The sequence below is a fragment of the Panulirus ornatus genome, chromosome 15 (genome assembly GCF_036320965.1).
Source record: "Panulirus ornatus isolate Po-2019 chromosome 15, ASM3632096v1, whole genome shotgun sequence".
NCBI classification, from domain to species: domain Eukaryota; kingdom Metazoa; phylum Arthropoda; class Malacostraca; order Decapoda; family Palinuridae; genus Panulirus; species Panulirus ornatus.
In genome coordinates, this window is record NC_092238.1 from 4,355,854 (window position 1) to 4,378,370 (window position 22,517).

Below are 22,517 nucleotides of genomic sequence, written 5' to 3' on the forward strand. Positions count from 1 at the left end.
TACATGTCAATTGGTCATATACTCATCAGTATACGTGAATATATAACCCGTATATATATGTATATATATATATCCCCCCCCCCCCTTCATCAGAAATCCACCCCTGTACATCGCATGAACAGAAGAACAGGTGTTCGACCCCCCCCCCCACCAAAACTGCTGGGGAGCGAGAGGGCGCAACTTTCAACTCACACTGAACATTCACCTCCTCCGCGTCGCTCTGCACGGTGTTTTCGCCGTAAATTTGTCGCTTGAGTAGGAGCGCTGTTCACTAGAACACCGTGGACGGCTAGCCGAGCAAGAACAGCTTCATAAAGAACATTCAAAATGGCCCCGAGATTGTGAACTTGGTGCGAGACCCTTTGTTGCTTTCGAGCTGAGAACATTTTCCCCTTTGAAGACTGCCGCTCCAGGCAGTGAGGAACGAGCGTAAATATGGCGAGATGAATCTCAGGACGTCTTCGTCGGACCCCACGAGAGAGGAAGGTTAAGGTCGACTGTGGCGTACCGACCGCATCTTGAACGGGAGAGGGAGAGAGGGGACGAGGGGGGCCATCGCAGTCGGCGTCAGCGCTTCTAATGGGCCCAAGCATCATTCTCCTCACCACCTCCGCTACAAACAACCTTTTAACGACCATTAAGAATTGCCCCCCCCCCCTCTCCTCTCCTCCCTCCCTCTCTCCCTCCCGAGTCGCTCGTCTTCTCTCTCTCTCTCTCCCCCCCCCCCCTCTCTCTCTCTCTCTCTCTCTCTCTCTCTCTCTCTCTCTCTCTCTCTCTCTCTCTCTCTCTCTCTCTCTCGGCCGCAGCTGATGAAAAGCTGGAGCTCCCGAGGTACAGCCATTATCCAAATATAAACCGACCAAGATGAATCGAGCTGTGATAACTGCCGACTAAACAGAGCGAGGAAGAGGAGGAGGAGGGAGAGGAGGAGGAGGAGGAAGAAGAAGAGGAGGGGGAGGAGGAGGAGGATAAAAAAGATAACCTGACGGAGGACGCGTGGAAAAACAAACTCGAGATGGAAATTCATCAGTGACTCGAGTAATGCCGCGGACGTCGGCCGGAGGCGGAGGCCCCTGAGTGATGACGGCACCTGTCGACGGAGGGGTGGGGGAGCTGCAGGCAGGTGGCGCTGGCTCAGGCACGAGGGAGGCGGAGGATCAACTTGTCTAGACGGGAGGTGCACCTGCTGATGGAGGGGTGCGTCACCTGTCCAGGAATGGGTACGTCTATCAATAGGTGGGCGCACCTGTCACCAGACGGGTGCGTCTGTCAGCGGATGGGTGCATCTGTCAATGAACGGATGCATCTGTCAATGGATGGGTGCACCTGTCAACAGATGTGTGCACTCGTCAACAGATGTGTGCACCTGTCAACAGATGTGTGTACCTGTCATTGGATGAATGCCCAGATCACATACAGGTGGTGCTGCTGTCGGACTCCGCCCCCCTGTAGTGACGCTGCGAGTGAAAAGTCACCTTCGGGAGAGGTTGCGTCATCGCAGAAGAGAAGTACAGACAGTATAGTCTCGTCGAGGACCATCTCACTCAAAAGGAATCCATCGTTTCTCTGCTTCTGAAAGTTTGCACAGCAGCCTTGGAGCTGCAGAGAGCTCCTGAGAAGGCAGTCCTGGACTAGGACCTTTCAGGAGACGTCCTGGGGCAAGTGGGACGCCTGTCGACGCGCAACACGAAGCTGGGAGACGAACACGCTGGTCTTCAACGCAACGACTTCGAACGCCCTTCTCTTCAGGTGAATAACCGTGGAAGATGGTACTGGTAATAACCTGAAACATCAGAGCTCGGCCGAGGCACCTTCAGGTAGGTCCTCTTTCGTTTTAACACAAACACACGAAGGATCGAAATCATTAGAGATCAGGGTCACAACAGGGCTGCCCTATCAGGGAATACAACTCATCGTATGAACCAAATGCACACAGACATCTCCCTCACCAGGGACACACCGGCAATATAGACCAAGAGACTTCCCCCTTGAGGAATGTCCATCCATTATACTCCTATCTTAATAATGCCGCAAATTGTGGGACATAAGTCTTTTCATCAACAACCAAGGACTCGATGCAGAGGTGGAAAACAAAATGCCACTTATAAATGGCTTACTTACGGAAGCTATTGCAGGAGTGGACGCTTTTACTGAGACTCGTGCACAGGCAGGCGCAAACATTTGAAGTGTGGACACTGACATCAAATCAAATAGGGTGTGAAAGCATTAAATGAACAGGTGGTGGAGGTGGATACCATACATATATATGTATATACATTAACTCGTCTAAGTCAAGATCTTCAAACGATGCTGTGTGGAAGAGCTGATTGTTCAGTTAACTGTCAACACCACAACACAACTGTTTTCTAAGGAGGCTGCTGCAGCGCCCAGGAAACAAGCCACGTCCATCGGACAGGACCGCAAGTCAATAAGTGCAAGGATGTGCCGCTCTACCCAGGAGGTCGTAAAATCCTGGTCAGTGGATACCACCCACTTACCCACTACCCGCCTGCCCACAACCCACTTACCCACTACCCACCTATAGTGCAGGGGCAAAGCGTGGTAGCCTCACCCTCGTCCACTCAATGTACGATATCCAACCCCATATTTTTGAGATCCAACCCCTTATTTTTGAGAGGTTCAGGCGATAGATCACTGCCATTATCTATGGTGTAATCCTCTCGAAGTGTACGTCATCCAACGATCGATTTCCTTTCGTTGATAAGAGCATCGACGCAGTTCAAACCTTATGAACACGCGATAATGATACCTGAAACCATTATAAGATTCGAGCTTTTCCTAGAACTTATCTTTGCAACATCAGGTCAACTACGGTCTAACATTGAAATATCTATGGCTCAAAACATAAGTGTAGGATTCACCTTGAAACCTCAGGGAAAAGGAGTGGAAAAACTTTACTTGCCTGTGGTCATAGATGCCATTTACATACCAGTTCATTATGCAAATCACAAGAAAATGGTTTGAAAGATACAATGGCATTTGGTGAGAAAGCCGTACTGAAGTGTCACTAGAGTAATGGTGATGATTCGAGGTAGGTATGACACACACACAAACAATGAGAGGAAGTCTCTATATTATGGTAGAGTGAGCTAGCTTTGCCTTGTGAGGTGCTGCGTCTTAATTTCGGCTAGATGAGGGAGATTAAATGTATGTTTACGAGAGTCGAGTGTAATTAGAGGAAAAAAGAAAGTCGAAAATACCATGATAATGAATGAGAGGGGGGGGGGGGATATGTATATCTAGAGTCTATTTCAGTCGTTGAAGAGGGGGTAGGGGGTCGCACCTGTTGGCTGTGTGATGAAGGGGCAGGTGAGTCAGCCCGTCACCATGACTCGAGGTTGGTGAGTCACCAGGTGGCTGTACACCCAGGCCCGTGACTCACCAGGTGGCTAAGGGTCGTACGTCACCAAGAGCTGCGATGGGGTTCAATCACCGAGTGCCAGGGAGCGTGGGGGAAATAATCACCAGGCCATGGCACGACTCGTGAGTCGGTGAGGAGAGTGAGTGACTCACCGAAACGAGGCTGGTGACTCACCAAGCGCCCATAGCCTATCACCCTCACGAGGAGGAGGGGCCCATGACTCACCAGCCCATTGACAAATGAAGAAATTCTGGTCCAGAGAGAGAGGGAGGAAGCCTTGACGGTCATTTTCTGTCAACGAGGACAGACAGACAGACAGTAGGTAGACAGAAAGGGTGGAACATCCTCTCTCTCTGCCTGAAAACCCTCTTAAGGGTTTAATGCAACTGAGAAAGCAACTTGAGAAGAACACTTCAAGTAATTTGAAAGAAATTTCGGGACAAACAATATGACGAACGAGGATGACATTAGAAGATCTATACTGCCGCCTTTTCTTTCATTTTTTGGAGTAGCATCGTAAAGTTGTCTAAGCTCACTCACTTTCAGACATCCACACAGTAAGCCTCGACCACCGTTCACTGACGCTATGGTTCGTGAACTGATGATTCGTTATGATCCGAAGCCTTCGAGGGTTCGGGTTCATCTCCTGGCTTGAAGCTTTGAAACTGAACTAGCAGCAGTTGTTGTTGCGATTGTGGCTGACGGGGTTTTAGCATAGCTGTTTGAGGTATATGTGTGTGTGTGTGTGTGTGTGTGTGTGTGTGTGTGTGCATGACGTGACTGTGTGCAGTTAGTTTAACTGGGGTGTAACATGAGTAATTGGTTCTGTAACAAATGTGGCCGCGTAACAGGTGTGGACGTATGACACATGTGAGCATAGATGACACATATGGTCAAACTACAGGTTAAGGTGAGCTGCAGGTGTAGTGTAAACATCTGTCGGCTTTGGTCGAACAACAGGTTTGAAAGTGTCATGGGTAAGGTAGAGCGACAGATGTTGATGGTGTGTTACAACCTGCATGTGTGTGACAGGTGCAGCCGTGAAAAAAATCGCGAGCCTGTGGCAGGTGTGGGCCCGAAGCCTGTGACAGGTGTAGGCCCAAAGCCTGCGACAGGTGTGGGCCCAAAGCCTGCGACAGGTGTGGGCCCGAAGCCTGTGACAGGTGTGGGGGCCCCGGGCTGGATTTTAGTGTTTTGTTTACACACGCCAACAGGGCCCTCACCACCCATGTTTATATTGGCAGCAAAGGCATTGGCGGCCACCGACCCACATCCTCCCCCCACCCCCCTCCATCCCTCCACCAACGGCACCCCCTCCCCCACGCCGGCATCTCCCCCTCCCGTCTCTCTCTCTCTCTCTAAGGCTCACCTGTCCTCCCATACACCCTCCTCCCACGGGGGAATCTCCCCTCCGGCCCCGTTCCTCACTCTCCCCACGGGGGAATCTCCCCTCCGGCCCCGTTCCTCACCCTCCCCTCACACTTTGCGTTGTTCAGTGATCCCGTTTTCCCTCCATCTTTATCCCTCCATCCTTCACTCCCTTCTCCCCTCTTCGCCGACGCCACTCTACCCCGTAACTCCACAGGTACAAGTCGTTCTCCTCCTCAACACGGGAAAGAAAGCATTCTACACAATAACATATCTTCCTCATCAGTTCCTTATCAGTGTTGCCATCTTTCTAATCAGGGCCTTGACGCATGGAGGCGATGACGTCTGTGAAATCAAGTTACTTGGTCACAACGAGAGAAGGTTGATTCATGGATCTTATGATCTCTTTATCTTATAATCGCAATAAGATCAACTGCAACAGGAAGTAGAATTTGCATATCATCAAATCTGATCACGGTATCACACTGGGGAAAGTGGTCTACCACCACTACCGCTATCATTACTATTACCACTTACTACTACTTATACCCCACACACACACACACACACACACACACACACACAGACACACGCACACACACAGACACAGACACACGCACACACACGCACACACACGCACATAACATTTGCACACACGCCAAAAAATCACTCACAACTCCACAACAAACAACTCCAGCGCACCTAACCTCAAGTACCTGCTGTAAACATTCTTGTGGCGAAGGATTTTGGTCGTGGTGTCCACAACCTGCCCGACCCCCTCAATAAATACCCCATAAGCCCCGTTTTCTGTTGACTGCCATCACGTCTCGACGCAAAAGAAGACTCAGCCACCCGCTAGCATCTAGATTGAGCAGATCTCAAACACAGACGTGTGGAGAGATACGGAGAGATGAAGAGATACATCGCGGATGTTCAGATGACAGTGTATGGACGTCCTTTTCTCCTGGAGGATGACCCTGGACGGCGGGAGAGACGCGAGACATCCGATTGTCCTTTGGAACTTCAGACTCATAATGTGAAGAGGTATGTGAAGCCGATGGCCTCAACCCGACCCATTTGTGCTACCTCTACGATGGAAAGAGTGGGTTGAATCTATGGGGTGGGTTTCGATTCGGTTGGAAAGAGAAGGTTAAATCTATGAGGTGGGTTTCGACTCGGATGGAAAGAGAAGGTTGAATCTATGAAGTAGGTTTCGATTCTCGAGCCACTATCTCGTATGTCTCGTGTCTGGCCTCCTCTTCCGTTGCTACCAGAGGGAGCGAGGGGACTAAACATGGTAAGGGGAATCCACAATTGCAATCCATCGCTGTGTCAGCAGGTTATGCTATAAAGTCCTGAGTGAGCAAAGGGGAAGGACACGTATTCAATTTCCTAAAGGAACCAAACAACATATTCAGTAGCGTTCTTCTAAATTCCCCTGGACCAAAATGTTCCGAACACTGACGATTGTGGCCAATGTTCCTTGCCATCTCATTCACATGAGGCGAACCACTGCTCCCAGATAGCTATCCACAAGCCCATTACAATGTGAGGCCAAACGAATGATTTTCAAACAATCTTCGCCACTTGATAAGGGTCATCACAGGTCACTGGACAGACTCAATTTTGTCGTTTCTTGTCTACATTTCAGTCATTATCTTGAAAGTTGACATAAAGATATTTTTTCACGCATCTTACATAATGCCAACGATACATTTGTCTTAAGCACTATCAGAGGTCAAAGGTTAACAAAAATTGCCATTATTTCACTTCATTCCAACGAATGTCGGTGAAACTCACTCAGTGACCACAACATCCTTCTTATGACCTTGGTGATTCATGGCGCAAGAGATACTTAAGGTGTTTTCTGAAGATATACTACATATGCTAGCGAAGGATGACCTTTTTCAGTTCTCTTCATCTTCATGATAGAGTTGTATACATGTGATATATATATATATATATATATATATATATATATATATATATATATATATATATATATATATATATATAAACAGCTGGCGGCAGAACAGACAGATGCCGGCAATCAACGCCGACCGTTGTGGTGAGGTAGGTAGACTCGGGAGACGGGAGGCCTAACCTCAGGGTCGCCTCTACTCTTGCCCTCACAGGTGGCAGACGAGCAGGCCCACACGCCCTCTCTCTCTCTCTCTCTCTCTCTCTCTCTCTCTCTCTCTGTCTGGGTCTCTAACTCCCTCCCTCCTTATCCATCTTTTGTTTACCTCAAGTTCCTGTCTCTCCCACCGCTATATTTTCATATCCGTACATCCTCCCCTTTTCCACTTGTTACCTGGTGTGAAACACCACTACAGAGGTGCCAGCGACGCTCCACTATCCCCCCACCACATCTCCCCCCACTGTGTATATCTCGGTTACCTGTTCGCTGGGAAGCATCTACGAGACAACGAGTTCTTCCGACTGGCTTGGATGAGTTCCCTCGGCGTTGAGACGCATCTGTCTGTGTTCAAGGAAGCGTTAAAGCTACATTGATCTACTATATACACACAGACGAACCGTTCCCGCGCCAGTGTGGGTGGATGGCACACACGGGTCGGCAGCAGATGGGGGGACACGAGGGCATAAAGTGAACACAAAAATCTCGAGGAGGAGAAAGACAGGTGGACCCAGGAGAGTCCCAGGGACCCAGCGGGACCTCGTCCAGTCTGTGAAGGTTGACAGCGCTGGTATAAAGCCAGACATGGCAGTGTAAGATGTACTTATATATATCCGGGGCATCAGAGTGCGGCCCTCAACATAGAGAAGAATAAGGAGCCAAAAAATGGAGCTTTATCCTTTGGAAAGTCAACTATAGACGGATCAATCCAGGAAAGAGGAGAAAAGACCGATTCACAGATGTGATTGGAGAGGCTTTGAACTGATGACCGGAAGGATTTGTGAATAGAAGGAATCAGATCATCACACTTATAGTTACAGATATGATTGTGGTTAAGAAATATCAAAGATAACGGGCGTCATCATAAAGATAGCAATTTATCATCATAAAGACAACAGGTATTATCATACAGATAAAAGGTACCATCATAAAGGTAACAGACTCCAGCATAAGGATAACAAGCACCATCCTAGAGATAATAGACACTATCAAAAAGATAACACAAACCATCACTAAGATAACAGGCACCATCACTGAAGATAACAGACACCATCAAAAAGATAACACAAACCATCACTTAGATAACAGGCACCATCACTAAGATAACAGACACCATCACTAAGATAACAGATACCATCATAAAGATAACAGACACCATCATACAGATAACAGGAACCATCCCACAGATAACAGACACCATCACTAAGATAACAGGATTACCTGACTTGCCCCATCGTTAATGACAGACGAATCCTCACCCATCTCTGTACTGAGATGCCAGTGATGAAACCCACATCATATTCCCTGCACTCTTGAGTGACGTATGACTTTGACCAAGTCTGCTTCAGACGAAGGGCGCAGTCAGACCCCAGGCGAAGCACATACGTGGCTAGTCGGCTCTGAAAAAAATGCCCAGAATGTGCGTGACCGGGTTCGATCCTCGTCGAATAGGCTTCCTCTTTTAATTTTTGTCCAGCTTTAGGGTTAAAAGCCATGTTGTAATTAGGTGTTCGTCCCGTGGTTACGGAGGTCGTAATGAACTGCTTAATAACTGGTCATTAGAGGGAAAAATATTCAGCCCCCTCATACCGGCTACTGCCACCACCACAAGGGGCCGAGCTAACGAACATTGCTCCCCCATCAGCAAGAATTATCGTTATCTATCTTCCTCATACACATATATCTATCGACTCATCCTTTATTGGTCTACCTATCTGCGATCCGAGCCACCATATATACCCCATTCATAGTTCTTGTATCGTGATCAATTTATTGTACATTTAAGATAGAGAGTTACGTACATAAGTATTGTTGACATACGGAAGAAGATATCGGTTCGTGTGAGTAATTTTTTTCTATTCAGTGGAACCTGATTCCTAGGGAGGGGGGGGGAGGGGTGGCTTGTTGCCAGAGGCCGCCAGAGCATCTCGTAATAAGGTAAAACGCCCGCCCAACGTCACTTTACTTTTCAATTAACGTCAGGGCGTGATGAAGATTCCCGGCCCTTATTTCACACCGAAGATTAATCGCCGGCTCCTTCCATACCCACCCGGAGCGGTCCTCTGGCATCCAAAGTCTCGCGTCCCCAGCGATGACTTCTACCACAGAACAGTTTCGTACATATACGTGAAACACGACCGTGTGATAGAGCCATCTGACATTCACAGACGCAGGGGTGGATGGAGGAGTATCTCTGCACCTCCCTCTTGCTGGAGACGAGGTCGAAGTCTACGTCGGGTGAGGAGAGAGAGAGAGAGAGAGAGAGAGAGAGAGAGAGAGAGAGAGAGAGCGGGAGGGACGGAATTTGGACCCCGCGCGTCGGGGCACGTGTTGTACGCAGGAAGTCATTAATGAATCCACGGCCGCGCGACGGCACCCGACACCCGCGCGCGTCATTATCCAGGCGCTCCTGTGTGATATCATTCCTCCCTTCACTTCCCCCTTCCCTTGCCTTGTCCTGACCAGCCCTGACCTGCTTTTAATATTTCCACCACACCAGGAGAGAGAGAGAGGGGGCAACTGCACCTCATTTCCAGCACGATCTCGAACCCAGGAGGATGAGGAGGGCGTGATGCGGAGATCCCCGGGGGGTGTGGGTGAGCACTCGAGGGAGGTGGACGCCCGGTGGGGTCGCCCGACAGGATGGTGGGCCAAAGCAGGCAATTACAAGAGGCGGGAGCTGCGCGCCGCTAATGGCCAGCCAGGTGGGTAATGCGCAGTAATTGAAAACGGGGGGGGCGGGCCGGAAGCTGCCAAGAGGCTAGTAGGTATGTGAAGGTAGCGGGGAAGTGAAGGGAGATCAAAGAGGAAGGAAGGAAGATGCGGATGATCAAAGGAAAACATACTAGCGAGAGCGAGACAAGATATCATGCACTTGAAAGTAAAAAGATATAAAACAAAAAAGAGCAATTTCAAAAGAATGGAAAGAATTAGGAATGTGCAGACAACATTAAAGAAAACGACCCCAGGCCAATGTATTGGCAAAGACAGGAAAGACAGCTAATGAAATAGATAAGGGTTCATATCACGTAGCAGGCGAGGGTGTCGAATGGCCCCATGACAGGACAGCGGAGGTAATAGACCCCCGGCAAGAAAAGACATAGAGTTCAATTAGAACAAATGCAAAGCAGTTTGACGGAGGATTAGGGTGAGAGGGACGAGGAAGAGGGGCCATTTGCTGCACGAGACATGACAGATGATGACTGGGTCAGGAAGAGGTGCCCAGCGGACAACGACAGTGTCAGGAAGAGGTGCCCAGCGGACGACCCCAGTGTCAGGAAGAGGTGCCCAGCGGACGGACGGCTGCTGGAGGTGACGAGAGACAAAGGGACGAAAGGTAAAGTGAAATCACACGTAGAGAAAAAAAGAGGTGAAAAAAAGATTGAATATTTCAGTACGATAGAGAGGAGTGGAGATGACGGATACGGGAGAGAGAGAGAGAGAGAGAGAGAGAGAGAGAGAGAGAGAGAGAGAGAGAGAGAGAGAGAGAGAGAGAGAGAGAGAGAGAGAGAGAGAGAGAGAGAGTGGGGGGTAAGGTAAGGTATTAAGAAAGGAAAAAATATTCATATATGTAAGAGAAGGGGAGACCCCTAAAAAGAATGGGACAGGTAGAATACAGGACGAATTATAGACACGAGAGATATGGCGGGGATGTGCTAAAGAAGAAGAAGCTAAAGAGAAATTGGGGAAACAGAGAAAAAACTGGGAAAATAGTGTGGAACAGCAAATACGACAGATACAACAGAAGGCGAGCGTGTGTCGCTGAGTCTAATTACAGGGAGAAAGTCCACCCCTAGAGCGACCCCTCACCCCTCCCCCCCTCCTGAACAAGGTTAAACTACAATGGGAACACACCGTCATAAACCAGCACCATCATACACTTACACGGGACTCAGGTATGTGAAGTCATAATAAGACTCATGTATGTGAATCTACCGTAAGACTCATGTACATGAGTCTACCATAAGACTCATGTATATGAATCTACCATAAGACTCATGTATATGAATCCACCATAAGACTCATGTATATAACTCTACCATAAAACTCATGTACGTGAATCTACCATAAGACTCATGTATATGAATCTACCATAGGACTCATGTACATGAATCTACCATAAGACTCATGTATATGAATCTACCATAAGACTCATGTATATGAATCTACCATAAGACTCATGTATATGAAGCTACCATAAGATTTATGTACATGAATCCACCATAAGACTCATGCATTCGTATTAGCATCAGTCTTCAGCAACACCAACAAAAGTATTTGATGAGTCTTCCATTTACTCTGTGTTGCCAAAATTCACATCAGCACCACAAAATGATCTCCAGGGAGAGCTATTCACAATATCCCTCAAATTAAAGACATTTTTTTTTTTGTTTTTACCCAGAAAATATTAACCTAATTTCATCATATATGTTTTTAATCCCATTCTGGTGTGGTAGGCTTGACAGATGGTGTGGTGGGCTTGACAGGTGGTGTGGTGGGTTTGACAGGTGGTGTCTAGTTTGACAGATGGTGTGGTAGGCTTGACAGATGGTGTGGTGGGTTTGACAAGTGGTGTGGTGGGTTTGACAGGTGGTGTCTAGTTTGACAGACGGTGTGGCAGGTTTGACAGACGGTGTGGCGGGTTTGACAGATGTCATGATGGGTTTGACAGGTGGTGTGATGGGCTTGACAGGTGGCGTGGTGGGCTTGACAGGTGGTGTGATGGGTTCGACAGGTGGCGTGGTGGGTTTGACAGATGATGTGGCGGGTTTGACAGGTGGCGTGGTGGGCTTGACAGGTGGTGTGGCTGGTTTGACATATGCAGTGACGAGTTTGACAGATGATGTGGCTGGACTGACAGATGGTGCGACAAGCATGACAGATGATGAAGCAGTGTTGACAGATGGTGCGGCAGGCTTGAGAAATAACTTACCAGCTGGTGTAGCATGCCTGACAGCTGGTGTAGCATCCGTGACAGATGGCGTGGCAACCTTGACAGATGCTATGGCATGCTTGACAGATGGTAAGGTAAAAAGGCGGACCGCCAGGCCATACCCTGGCCACCACCTGGGCCCCCTACAGCCTCCTCCTCCTCCTCCTCCTCCTCTTCCTCCTCCTCCTCCTCCTCCCACCTTATAAATAACAACGATGATTTCCCAATTAAGCGCAACATTAAGCGAGGACCACCTAACCCTTGCCCAGGTTCCGGTAGTCCAGCCCTGCGCCTCCCCTCAACTCACAGACGACGCACCAAGTGGCGTGCGTCAGCTCCAACCCTCACAGGCGTAAACATCCCCTATCCCTCCTCACCTGACCCACGACCCCTGACCCCCGATTCATTAGAGTCACATATATACCGTCTTTGCAAAAGTGGGGACAAATGGATGACCGTGTGTCGCGGGCGTATTCAAATTGGCGGTCTCGTGTTTCGCCGGGGCTCAGCCCGAGCCAACGGCTCAATTTATGGGTTATGAGACGGAGGATCGCCCTCAGGGGCAGATGAGCACTCAGGGGTGTAGGCCATATTTTAGACGCTGGATTCGGTGAGAATTAAGGTTCTTTTGGCCTGCGTGAGCTTGGCGCCCCAGCCGCCGAGGCCGAGGGACGCCTCTAGGAAGGTGTTATTGGAACCCTCTTCGAGGTGGCCAGGAGAAGACTCGCCTTTTCCTAAAATTCTTGGCCATTTCTCACACTCCTCCGGACGCTGTTGGGTTAAGACAGAGGCCACAAAAGCATGACGTTTAACAGTACTGACTGGAGGATCTTGTGAGGGGTAGGAGTGTGTGCTGGTGTGAGGTAGACTGGACTAAAAGATCGTCTATATGAAGTGTGGCTCCGGGTGACGCAAGCGGACACGACCCGATGTGAACGATGGTTCATAGCACGAACGTCCTCTTGCCTTCACCTGTACCTTATGAGGCCATAAGTTGCTGGGGGGAGGAGGAGGGTCGCCACTCGCTTTTGTTTTAACCCTCGAGGCCTCGCTCGCGTGCTCGCCGTTATCAGCGGATGTGCGAGCCAGCGGCCGGTCGCTGATGCACTCACCTCATCTCAAACACCTACATGCTGCAGGTTTCGATGGTGGGGTGGCCTTTGTGGGGGTTCATCAGAGACCCCCCCCCCCCTGAGGAGCTTAATAGGCCAAGCATCTGGAGGTCATGAGACGGTGGCGTTGCGGTGGAGGGAGCCCGGCATGCGCCGACAATTAGCGGTGCCTGTGTGTGTGTGTGGGGGGGCGCCCTACGCGCCGGACAGGTGGCCTCCCAGCACCCGTTTCCCCAAAGTGTTTTACCCTTAATTAGACGCGGCCAACACGCCCTCCGTTTTCGTTCCTCGGTGCTGTTTTAAGGGGTAACTCTCTCTCTGTCTGTCCTTTTTTTTTTTTCAGGGGTGTTTAAGAAATGTATGGGGGAAGAAGGTCTTTGTTGGTGTCGATGTTTCTCCAGTTGTTTTGCATATTGCCAATTAGTGAGTGAGTGGGTGGGTGGAGGGGTTGTGGGGGGAGGGGGGGAAGTCACTGGACACCAAGTGGATACTACACAATCCGTTTTTCTTTTTTTTTTACTTTAGCATCATAAACTTCCCACAGCGTCCGGAGATATCTGGGTCATAAACTCTCTCTCTCTCTCTCTCTCTCTCTCTCTCTCTCTCTCTCTCTCTCTCTCTCTCTCTCTCTCTCTCTCTCTCTCTCATTCGTATCGTGGAATGGGTTAAGTCCACAGCATGTGGGAAGTGAGCAGTGCGGGAGCGAAGAGCGAGAGAATGTAAAAGAGAAGATGATGATGATATGTACATGAAGGAGGAGCGAGTTACATGGATACATTGACCACGCGGATCCAACAAGGTGCAGGCGAGGTGATCTAGCCTCGAAACGACGAAAGAATTGGAGGAGGAGAGGCACATAGCAAGCGCGTAGCGCCCCCCCCCCTCCATCCCGCCCTGCCTTGAGAGAGGATCTACGTATGGTTAGATTTTGCCGAGAAAGAGAGAGAGAGAGAGAGAGAGAGAGAGAGAGAGAGAGAGAGAGAGAGAGAGAGAGAGAGAGAGAGAGAGAGAGAGAGAGAGAGAGAGAGAGAGATTCGAAGTAAAACTCTCATCTCAGACGTGGGAGCAAGTGTCTTAACCACTTGAAATGAAGAAGGATAAAGATTTCTTCATTTCTCTTAAATCACAAGACATTTTTTTCCCCGCTTCATTTCGACACAATTATCAGTTATCGTCTCCAGCGTCGCTGTAATTTAACAACTGAATTTCTCAACGGAGAAAAAAGCCTGTATAAATTCACACTTGACGTGTGGCCTGTGTCTGGGTCCTGTTTACGAGGTCAGACGACGTCGAAAAAATGCCTTTGATCGGACCAGTCCATTAGCCCCCAAGTAGGGGCCTGCAGACTTCTTCCTAGCTGCCACCATCTCCCCTCCCCACCCCTCTCTCTCTCTCTCTCTCTCTCTCTCTCTCTCTCTCTCTCTCTCTCTCTCTCTCTCTCTCTCTTTATAGCTATTTGCTGATATTTCTCCTCTACTTCCTCAATCTACGTCACTAGTTCCTTTCTTCTTTCTCTTCCTCTCTCTCTTTTCTCGACCTCTCTCCTTCCCTTCTTCCACCTCCACCTCCTCCTCCTCCTCCAGCGTGCCATTCGCCTCCTCCCCTGTTTGCTTTCATTGTCCGCTGGTGACCAGATCAAATTCCTGGGCGGGCGAGGGCGACCCCGCGCTTCCCTTCCTAGTCCCATTGTCCTTTTCCGCTTCAGTGTGTCGTACTGTTCCACGGCCGGCCTACGGCGCTGGTGGTCCGAGGGATGGGCTGGTGCAGGCAAGGCCCCCCTCTCCTTCTGGTGGGGCGCCAAGGTACTAGAAGGTCGTAGGGAGGAGGGAGCATATGTTGATGGAGTGGGGAGAGGGAGGCTGCTAATGGAAAACGAGTTGTGGGTTAAAGAACGTCAGCTACTGACGAAGGGGTGAGGGTAGTTAGTGTTAGGGAGGAGGGGGGGAGGGGGAGGTTTTGGGATGGTACTGAGGGGGAAGTTGATATAAGGGGAGGAGCAGGGGTGAATGGGGATGAGATCACCAGAAAGGAGTTGTTGGTGATGGAGGTGATGTCGTGGAGATACTCAGGGATGGAGTGGGTGAGGTGAGGACTGTAGGTGGCTAGGGATACATAGGGGATAGGGACAAGGCAACTGCTACCACAAGAGAGGATGAAGGACAGGAACCTTGTGGGAGAGAGCCATGGGAGGGGAGAGGCAGGTCTTGATGTGGGTCATCTATAATGACCAATTGACAATCTCCACATATATGACGTATCATATGTCAAATATAAATCTTTCTAACGTTAACTGATGAACGTAATGACTCTTTATTTCATTATCGGAATATCACTATAGATTACACTCTTCAGAGACGAGCAAAAAATTACATCTCAGTGAATCGTAAATGAAAGGGAGTACGGTCGTGTCAAAGAACTTCAGGGCACTCCACCCTCTCCTTGCTCCTGAGTACAACGCAACCTTGAAACTGTAGGAGCCACTGGATTATGGATCTTGGAAGTGTATGATAATCTAGAACTAATCATCAGTCCAAAATAAGTTGAAAGTGGAAATGTAAAACATCCTCTTCAAGTGTAGAACATTTTCTTCAGCTGTAAAACATTTTCTTCAACTGTAAAACATTTTCTCCAACTGTAAAACAACATCTTCTTCATCAACGTCAATCCGTCTGCCTCCAACCTCCTCCCCTCGGGCCGAGTCCCTCAAAACTCCTGACAGATTCCTTCAAAAATAAACCTTTTTGCTCACTTAACTACAAACGATGATACTCCTACATCAACATGCCTCATTCAGCGTGGGGTTCCCCCCTCCATCACAGACCGTAACCCACTGCCTTCCATTACGGAAGAAAGAAAAAAAAAAAAATATAAAGAATGAAACTTTCTAAATGTCGCCGATGAGTGACCTGGAAATATTGGGTTCAAAGGGGATTTTCCGCTTACATAAGCCCGGGTTGTATTGAAGGCTGGGCTCCAAGTGGCCATGCCCTCCCTCGCTCTACTGTGTAATGGAGTTAACAATTAAGATGCCGGTATAAAAAAAAAAAGGAGGTTAGCTACCTACATTCCTTCAACATTTTCCATATCTTTACCTTCATTCATGTCACTGAAGGTAAAACTTCAGTGTAGATAGAGTGCCTTCAGAAGAGAAAATGTTGGAGACGCGTAGGTAGCGATGTCTTGACTTAGGTAGCGATGCCTTGACGTAGGTAGCAATTTCTTGACGTAGGTAGCAATTTCTTGACGTAGGTAGCGATGTCTTGACGTAGGTAGCGATGCTTTGACGTGGATAGCGATGCCTTGACGTAGGTAGCGATGCCTTGACGTGGATAGCGATGCCTTGACGTAGGTAGCAATTTCTTGACGTAGGTAGCAATTTCTTGACGTAAGTAGCGATGTCTTGACGTAGGTAGCGATGCCTTGACGTAGGTAGCAATTTCTTGACGTAGGTAGCCGAATTTTTTGAGGACGTCTTGTGTTGCAGGATGTTGTGGTGTTGCGACAGGTCGTCCTGTGTCGCAGACCACTGTCGTGTTGACTGAACTGAGTTGCGAGGAATTGTTGATTTGAATCTAACCCTATGTTTTACTCTTGTGTTGCCAATGTTGCCAGATCACTTGTATTTCTCCCTGACTACGATAATAGATTTGTGTTCAATATATCGTATCTGAAGGATAGTTCGTTTTCTATAATCACAACTTCTTATTCATTCATTTCACTGACATATATGAAAGTCCATGTTTTCCTCTACAACAACAACACACCCGGGATATGTTATGTCATCCGCTCAACACAGCTGCAAAGGAGAAATTCTCCACATTCCAAGAATTCTAACAAAGGCTGTGTGAGTCCCGAGCGAAATGCCAGCCACGGTATGACTTGAGGTAGCCCCCATACTGCTGGCTGTGTGCCCTTCCCTCCCTCCCTCCTGCTTTACGATGACCATCTCCCTCTTCATTGTGCCCGTGATGTCCTCAAAGTATATATCTTACATTTGAATATATATCCAGCACTTGAATATTATCTCTGCCTGCTTGAGGTTACCCCGCGAGTGAAAAGTCCATCCTCTCCCTGCTGCAGAGTTCAGCGCAACCCCGGGCTGCAGGAGCCCCTGGAAAACGAGTCCTGGGTAAGATCAGAACCCTTTCATAAAGTGGGTCCAGGATCATTCATGATCGTAATCCCTCCTCCTACATTGGGTTTCACACCTGCACATCAGGGCTGGAACAGGCCTTATCAAACGTCTCGCCCACAACTGCCAGCCCTTCACCAGGTAAATTGAAATTTATATACCAAAAAAATTGACCATTATGAAAAAGCAAACGTCTTACGCATATACGCATTTACCTTCAGCATCCTCCTCCCACACACATCGTCGGGCTGATCCACCAAGCTATCCACCTGTCCCGCCGATTGTAGCTACCAATACGGCGTCATCTGCATACAGCAACATGTGGGGCAACTTCCAATCTGCCTCTCAGTGGTTGAGAACTACACCATAGTCACCCATTCCTCGCTCTCATCTCACTCAATGCCTAATTCACGAAAAAAAACAAACCCAGCAAAGCATTAAATTGCCATCACCGTACCAGTAACAGCAAGTGGAGAGTTGGACCCCAGCCTACGCTGCCGGGGAAAGGCGTACGGTCATTGTGTTTCCCCTGACCCGTCACGGTACGATAGTTTCGGCATCTCCACCCACCCACCGATCCTTTCCTCTATTCCCTTTTTCTTATGTGCCAATCAAGGCCGATCGTCCCCCACTTTTTGTCCCCCTACCATCGCTTCATAGTACCCGGAGCCATAAATCCCCCTCTGGCTTCACACTATAGACACGTAAGACGTAGGCTGCAATAAACGGAGGTTGCAACGCGAACTGAGCAAGGCGGGCGGCGAGATCTGAGAGAGGAAGGCGTCGGAAGGTCGGTCATTAAGCCCTCTGTCACCACTTAGGGAAGGGTAGGACTCGCCTTTTGTCCCTTGGCCAATATCTGCGGGGAAGGTCAAGAGGCTATAGCATGAGGGGGTAAAATGATTGGGGGATGAGGAGAGGGAGTGGGGGTTGTAGGAAGGAGGTGGAGGGCGTGGGTAATCCAAGCTTAAGCGACGACGGGGAGTCACCAGCGACACCTGCGGCCGACTGGCGTCCTAGAAGGAAAAAAGTGGACGATGACGTAACAAGGCGGTAAAACAAATGTCAAATGAGTAACTGCTGTCTCCTACGAACGCTTATTCAATCAATGATTATAATCTTAGAGCGACAAACGCTTTTTAGATTCATCTGAAAGCCAAACGACCACTAAATAAGGAAATGAGCCACCAGCAGCAAATTCTACACCTAGAAAGTAAATGTTAATCGGCTTGCGTTGCTGTATCATCTTCGTCTGTTTTTTTTTTCTTTTTAAGTCACGCATCATCCTCGTATTTCAAGACTGGGAGTGGGATATTGCTCTTTAGCTTCCACTACCCATCTGGAGGCCTTTTTTGCGGCAAGAATATGAAGGAATGCCCCCCCCCCCCAAAAAAAAGGGTTAGAAAGCGAAATATTCGGGTCAGGAGTTCGTTAACATTTCATCATTCTACGAAGGCGTCTACCCCACCGGGCGCTAACTCGCTCGCTGGTCGATCGGTTCTCACCCACACACCAACGTGTAGTTGCCAGATGCTGCTGTCTGGACGAATCATAACAAAAATAGTGACATAACTTCTTTGGCAAATTGTACGTATTCATATATATATATATATATATATATATATATATATATATATATATATATATATATATATATATATATATATATATATATATATATATATATATATATATAGTCGGATAGGAATGCAGTTTCATCGAGAATCCTCGCGCTCCAAAGGAATCCATCAATTCCATGCTACTGCTTGGAGTGCAAGCTATCTTGAAAACACTGCAGTAGCCCCATGAGAGAGGTCTTGGGGTCCTGATCTATGCGCACATACCAAGATGAGGGACGGGGCAACATGAGTATCAAACTCTGACCTCGTAATAAGCTACAGTGATTTTGCAAATACCAATCACACATGCATGAGTGTAGAACTCCCTCCCCATATTTTACAGGTAGGCAATTACAAACACACACACACACACACACACACACACACACACACACTTTAACTAGTTGTTGCAATGTCATGGTAGAGAGATATTTTCTCTGAGGGTCAAATATATGTGTACGTATGTGTGTGTGTGTGTGTGTGTGTGTGTGTGTGTGTGTGTGTGTGTGTGTGTGTGTGTGTGTGTGTGTGTGTGTGTGTGAACTCGGGTTGTTCTGGGTCACCTGTGGGGTCGCTAAACCCCTGGCTAAGCCACCTGACCCCTCCCTGGGGAGACGGGTCAATGTGCTTGACCTCAAGTGACCTCGAATTCACCTGACCGTGTAAGATGCACCTGACGACGCGTCCTTAAACACAGACGGATGAGAGGCCGAAGCAGGATGTCCCATGAATGCGGGATGTTAGACTTTATTGTGTCTTATCAGAGAGGCTGATGACTCTGCATCTGGAGAATAAAGAAAATGGGTTGAGGTGGGAGGTGGGGGAGGGGTGTTCTCATCTGCATGTGTCGTGCTTGGACTTATTAGTCCTGGGAGAGTGGTCCTGGGAGAGTTGTCTTGTGAGAGTGGTCCTGGGAGAGTGAGCCTGGGAGACAGCGTTTCAGTTAGACTAGCCCTGGGAGAGTGGTCCTGGGAGAGTTGTCTTGTAAGAGTGGTCCTGGGAAAGTGCCCCTGGGAGACAGTATTTTAGTTACTCGTCCTGGGAGAGGGGGTCCTGGGAGAGATGTTCTGGGAGAGTGATTCGCTCGCATGTCTCTCATCAAATTCTCATCCGACCAGTGTTACTGATGTCCACAGAACGGAAGCAAGATAGAAAATACCTGTCGGGCTATTTTGGATTTTACCATAGCCACTAGATCGAAAATATTTCCTTAATATAAGACAATATGATATCAAACGTTCACTGATGACCCATGTGATATACGTACTTTACTATAGCGTGATGTGAGATGAGTGTGTGTGTGTGTGTGTGTGTGTGCGCGTGTGTGTGAAGGTGTAGCTGTGCAGAACACATCAGAGGCAGGGCAACAATAATACAACCTTCCGTGCTGAGCTTGACCACCGACCATATTCCCAAAGGTCAACTCAGGTCAGGTCATCCGCACCCACAAGCAATACAATCAACGCCACACCTGACCTGCAACTGGTACTATACACTGTGTATTAGTATAACAGTGGGACAAACAACCACTGACATTCCACTGTGTATATATGATGTATAGGTTTGTATATGGATGTGTGAAAGAGACAGACGAGGAGGGTAGATGTCTTGAGGATGAAAGTGGGCAATTCTAAAGAGTTTCGAACTCCACGAACACAGTTTCGAACGCCGTGAACCAGTTTCAAACGCCGTGAACACAGTTCCGAACGCCGTGAACACAGTTTCGAACGCCGTAAAGACAATGAAGCGCTTCGAAGACAAGTCGAGGCTTCATTTGTCCTATACTCCTTGTTCTCGGCTCTTCCCAGCCCCAGTCCATCCATGTGTCTTCACACCCTCCTTGTTCTTCTGCCTCCACTCTACTCAACCATCGCTAAAATCCAAAAGGAGAAATGATGTAGAAATGGGTAATGAAAGAGTGATCAATTCTGATCATAGGATGGGATCTGTGCAGGGTCATCATGGTCCGAAATTTAATGTGAAACAAGACCTTACTCTTTAACAATCTCTCACTCCTTGACACCACACCTCTCACTCCCTGACACCCCTTTAATCCTTGAGATGCCCCCACTCATTGGCGCTTTCTCACTCCTTGACGCCCCTTAACTTAATAACACTTTTAGAACAGTCAAATCCCCCATGAAGGTGCTCACAGGAAACCGAGAGGATAGAAACTATCACAGAATACATAGCATATAGATTACTCTCACAGGTGAATATAGCAGTGTGTATATATATGATAAACCGTGGCGACCAATGCAGTTAATACTATAGTCAGCAACAACAATTTTCGAACCAACACTACCCTACCCTTACGGTAGGGGCGAACCGGACATTGCCCGGGGGGTCACTCAACAACCCTATGGCCACCTCCACGTTTAGGCATCAAATTAGTAAAGATCATTATCAACCTAGACATCGTTTAACTATCTCTCTAGAAGGCCCTGAAGGCCATTACAGATGACCCAAACGTGTAAGCATCATGTCGAGCACGAACTGCCATACCTCCATGCAGTGCCACACAGCCTTCCTATGGGTCCCACAGGCCACTAACCACAGCCTGACCCAGCTGCTCTCACACGCTGCTGTGAGCAACCTACCCATTGATGTCAACTAATTACCAATCACCGCAATTATCTTATCGAGTGCCAGGGGGTGCGGCGTGCCCAGCACCGTGAGAGACGCAAGACAAATCCTAGGACATAGCGCGGCATATGATCACACCTCAGACAGCTGCCTGGTGAACCCCTGCGAGAGATGGCGAGGCGCACTTCTGATGGTGGTGGTGGTGGTGGTGGAGAGAATGTTGGAGGTGACAGAAAAGAAGAACGAATGATGGTGTGTGTGTGTGTGTGTGTGTGTGTATGTGTGTGTGTGTGTGTGTGTGTGTGTGTGTGTGTGTGTGTGTGTGTGTGTGTGTGAAGGAGAGGGAACGATGATGTCAAAGACAATGAGGGTGATAGAGATGGTGATGATGGTGGGAGAGATAGTGATGATGGTGGTAGAAATGGCGGCGATGATAGTGATGATGGAGGACGATGGGAAGATAATGGTGGAGATGAGGGAATGAGGATGCTAGTGGTTGGGATGAGGGAATGTACCTCCCTCTACAGACGGTGGCTGTGAGGGAATGATGAATGCGAGGATGAACATCAACTTATGATTATGTTTTTGCACGACGTTAAGTCAGGAATGGTTGCCTAGTTAGGGCAAACAAATGAGCAGCGGCAGACAGTCCTCTGGACCAGCAGCCGAGGTGTTAGGAAGGGTAGACACTACTCTGGACCACCAAACAGACTGCACTGGACCAGCAGGTGATGTACCAGCAAAGGTAGACACTGCTCTGGACCAGCAGACAGACTCTTCTGGACCAGCAGGTTGTGATGTTGCAACAAGCATCCTTTGCCTCGCATTAACATCATGCACAGAAAATTCTTTGCAACTCATTCATGTGTGTGCGTGTGTGTGTGTGTGTGTGTGTGTGTGTGTGTGTGTGTGTGTGTGTGTGTGCGCGCGCATCATCAACAGCAGACGAGCGAGTGGTGTTGAAGCATGAGGTGGGTGAGGAGTGAGAGATGAGGGACCACGGATGCACGTGTACACACACACACACACACCAAAGCCTCCACCATTCACATCCTCGTCTGCGCACGTCATCAAGACCCTCGCACACGCCCATATCCGCCTGGTCCTCAGTAAGAGCTCTGGATGTTGGTGGGGGTAAAAAAGACACACATTATGGACGATCGACACAGAGGAAGTGTATTGTTGGAGGCAGCGTCTGGTGGGGACGGACGCGCGCACGTACCACTCCACTGACACTTACTTCAGCTA